The 3,515-nt window shown below is 47.9% G+C and overlaps 1 pseudogene across 1 annotated transcript; it reads left to right on the plus strand.

Annotated features, from left to right (window-relative positions):
• Positions 1-480: 480 nt before the first annotated feature.
• LOC308074853 (N-fatty-acyl-amino acid synthase/hydrolase PM20D1.2-like) lies at positions 481-1,911 on the plus strand (annotated as a pseudogene). The gene has a single exon. The product of its transcript is annotated as an N-fatty-acyl-amino acid synthase/hydrolase PM20D1.2-like (transcript).
• The last annotated feature ends 1,604 nt before the right edge of the window (positions 1,912-3,515 follow it).

The following is a 3,515-nucleotide window of genomic DNA, read 5'->3' on the forward strand; positions in this document are numbered from 1 at the left end:
CATATATGGTCAAAAAAGGGACAAGATGGACATACTTTTATGCCCATGTATGGACGAAATGGGTCAAAGCCTCATGTAGGCCGACCCCTTGGGTCTGGCAATTAGCTGAAGGGAGTGCCGCCCAACAGGCGGACCTCTGACGTCACGCTCATTTCACCATGACTCAGCCATAACCATATAAGGAGTTCCCAATGCAGCTACGCCCAAATATGTAATTTGTTGTCTAACCTCAATGTGCATCAGGCACAAACTAATCAGTCAGCTCCATATATGGGCATAAAAGGGACAAGGACTGACCGGGATCTCCGTATGGGTATAAAAGGTACAAGGGGAGAGAGAGAGAGAAGTTAGAACTGTCTGCTGCTTGAACACCATCATCAACAACAAGGCAAAATGACAGACCGTGGAACAAACTTCAAATTATGTAGATTCTTAAATATCGTCGTCTGTAGCTTGTTATTCATTATTGTGGTGTTGTTTATGATCGTCACCTTCAGGGCACTGTCACTGGATGACGTAAATGTTGGACTTCAGCTCGCTCACTGGGAGAAGACCAACCATCTGTCGGCAGACATCAGCCAGCGCCAGAGAGAAGAACTTCTAGCTCTTTTTAAAGAATCGATCCGGATTCCCACCGTGTCCACCTCAGAGACAGAACTCAACACCACCACACTGCTGGAGTTCAACACTTTTCTGAGGAAAGCTTTTCCAACAGTTTTCTCTTCGGGCCTGGTTCAGCATGAGATCGTTGCCAACTACAGTCACCTGTTATGGGTGGCAGGTACCCAGGCCCGTCTGGTACCTTACATGCTATTGGCCCACATTGACGTAGTTCCTGTGTCCGAGGCTGACGGCTGGGAAGCTCCACCATTCTCTGCTAAGGAGATGGATGGTTTCATTTATGGCAGAGGGACCATTGATGACAAGCAGTCTCTTATGGGAATTCTCCAGGCACTGGAGTACTTGCTGATGAAAGGCTATAAACCACGCAGGGGTTTTTACATTGGCATGGGACACGATGAAGAGGTGTCAGGTTACCAGGGGGCCGTGAACATAGCGTGTTTGCTGAAACAACACGGTGTGCGGCTGTCGTTCGTCTTGGACGAGGGTCTGGCGGTTCTGGATGGAGTCATCAGCGGTGTGGACGGACCCGCCGCTCTGATTGGTGTAAGTGAGAAAGGTCAAGCTACAGTGAAGCTGAGTGTGTCTACATCTCCAGGTCATTCCTCCATGCCTCCCAGTGAGAGCAGCATTGGTATCTTGGCTGCAGCTGTGAAAAGGCTCGAGGAGAACCCCATGCCTAGATTGTTTGGACACGGACCTGAACGTGGAACCTTTGAACATCTGGCTCATAAGTTCGGGCTTCCACTCAAACTTGTCATGTCGAACCTGTGGCTGTTTTCTCCACTTGTTGGCAGAATGATGGAACGAAGACCTGACACCAACGCTTTTGTACGGACCACCACCGCTGTCACCATGTTTAATGCAGGAGTTAAGGTGAATATCATCCCTTCGCTCGCTGAAGCCTTCGTCAATCTGCGTATCCATTCAGCACAGTCATTAAAAGAGATTCTGGACCTGATCCAGTCCACCATTGGGGACGAGCGCGTGAAGATAGAGTCAGGATTCGACCCTCTGCCTGTCAGTTCGTATGATGAAACCACCTTCGGTTACCAGATCATCAAGAAAACTCTGCTCGACACGTTTCCACAAGTCACCGTGGCACCAGGTATTTGTATTGGGATGCCCCTATCTGGCTCAAACCTGGCGATGCTCAGAGGATCCACGGCATCAATGAAAGGATTTCTAAGAAGAATTATGAGGAAATTGTCATTTTTTACTTCAATCTGTTCCAAAACGGCGACATTCAGAAGCTTCCATGATCCTCACAACTCTGAACATGACCTGTAACGAGTGGCACCCAGGGCCGGTTCTAGGCTGATCAGCGCTCTAGGCGAGATTCTCTGATGCGGAATTTCAGAATTTTCCAGAATTTTTCAAAAATGTTCTGGTTTTGGGCGGATTATGATACGTTTTTGGCTACTTTATTTCGGTTTTAGGGTTAGGTTAGGGTTATGTTATTTAATTCTGATTTTACCGATTATTATTATTATTTTTTTCCAGAATTTTTTTCCGCCTCTCCAAACTGCCGCTCTAGGCGGCCGCCTAGGTCGCCTGTATGGACGCGCCGGCCCTGGTGGCACCCAAAGACAATGTCTCATTTTCAGGACCAAATATAAGACTAGCCATGACTTAGAGTATAGTCAATTTAACCACTTATTTAACCACCATATGTGTCACCTATAAATTATGTATGTTCAACTGAAAAAGTGTTGATCCCAGAAGATTTTTCACTGACCGATACAGAGATCTCCATATATGGTCATAAAAGGGACAATGACTGACAGATACAGAGATCTCCATATATGGGCATTTTATATGGGCATATACTGATGACATAAGGGATCTCCATATATGGGCATATAAGGGACAAGGACTGACAGATACAGAGATCTCCATATATTGGCATATCAGTCAGATCGGCGGTCCGAACATTAGATGTGATCATCTAGAGGTCATCAGTCTGACAAACGCCATGACAGAGTGACAGTCACTGCTTGAAGAGGAAAACACTGCGGGTCACAAGTGACGTTATCTCTGCTTCATCTGAGCAGGCCAGTCACAATTATTACATCATCTCCTGATTTATATTATTTGACATATTATCTTTTTTTGTTTTAAATGTTTTATCCCGCGATTTTTGTAACCCATTTTTTTCACCCGGTGCCAATTTCCTAAGTGATCCTGGGCGCTACACCAGCCCTACACCAGTCCCCCACAGCCTAGGGAGGCCAGGGCCGAGCTCATGCTTCCTTCAATGCATGAGAGCCAACTGACCTTCTTGTCACCTGACAGGGGGGAGTTTCCCTGGTAGGACGTAGCGCGTGGAAGGAACACGTTATTCCAACCAGTTCCCTTCCCCTCCATCAGGCGCCCCGGCTGTCATGGGGGGAGGCGGTATAGCGGTATAGCGACCAGGATTACTACATGTTTTTGTGAGGGTATTAACTACCCTAGGAGACACGGGGAGAACATGCAAATTCCACACAGAGTAGGCCCTTTCACCAACCCCACCTAGGGTATGGGCGCTGATGACGCGGAGGAGAAGACACGCCCCCAGCGCCCACAGCGTCCCCGGCGGGAATCGAACCCAGGACCTTTTAGCTGTGAGCAGTGCTTAATTTGTGCCGGAGCAAGCCGGAGCTAGCTCCAGCACCTCTTTGATTGGTACCAGCACCTTTTTGTTTGAATCCGGTACCTCTTTGATTGGATCCGGCACCTTTCCTGTCAATGAAAATCTATAAATAAACTGTGTTTTTATCTCTGTTCTATCTGTGTTTTATTGTCTCCGCCAGGCCGAAAAGCATGGCGAGAGAGTATGTTTTACCCCCTGTCCGTCCGTCCGTGTGTCCGTCCGTCCGTGTGTCCGTGTGTCCATCTGTCTGCGAGCGGCT

Source organism: Gymnoscopelus braueri (assembly GCF_963280865.1).
Source record: "Gymnoscopelus braueri genome assembly, chromosome: 19".
Taxonomy (NCBI): Eukaryota; Metazoa; Chordata; class Actinopteri; order Myctophiformes; family Myctophidae; genus Gymnoscopelus; species Gymnoscopelus braueri.